The following is a 719-nucleotide window of genomic DNA, read 5'->3' on the forward strand; positions in this document are numbered from 1 at the left end:
TATGTGCCATGGAGTCGTTTCCGACCCATAGCGACCCTGTATAGGGTTTCCAAGGGTGTAAATCTTTACGGGAGTAGAAAGCCTCATCTTTCTCCCGCGGTGCAGCTGGTAGTTTCGAACCGCTGACCTTAAAGTTCGCAGCCCGATTCGTAACCACTACGCTACCAGAGATACTGCTCCAAAAAACTTGAAATACTTAAATCTAACAAAAACACGTATATATATATGAGTCCTATGTGTGTGTGTGTATGACATAAAAGAGTTATAACATGTGTCAAGGGCTGTAACACTAAAGATAGCAACAGGCCCAGATGGGGCACTGAGGTAGTCAGTAGTGGCAAATGGCTGGGTCAAAAAGAGTCTGTCCTAAGGAGGCTTAGATTACACTAACTATCTTCAGTGTGCTGAGAAGAGGTCACACATCTGAGAGGAGTTGAGAGAGCTGATTTGCACTGAGAAAGGGAGACTATGCCAGTAATTCATAGACAGTTCCATATTCAAATGTTTACACAAATTTCCCAGATTTACCATTGATAAAGAAATTATGACATTGGGGAAATTTTGTTCCATGTTAAATTTAAAAATTAGGACAGTAGCAGAGATCAAAATGATCCAGCCTGTACTGTGCTCTAATTGCACTAGAAAAATTTTCACATAGTGCAAAATCCCAAATGCAGCCACCCTTCTATCCAGTTCTTCAGCATTCTCTAATTCACTTC

This window comes from Chrysochloris asiatica, unplaced genomic scaffold (genome assembly GCF_000296735.1).
Source record: "Chrysochloris asiatica unplaced genomic scaffold, ChrAsi1.0 scaffold00048, whole genome shotgun sequence".
NCBI classification, from domain to species: Eukaryota; Metazoa; Chordata; class Mammalia; order Afrosoricida; family Chrysochloridae; genus Chrysochloris; species Chrysochloris asiatica.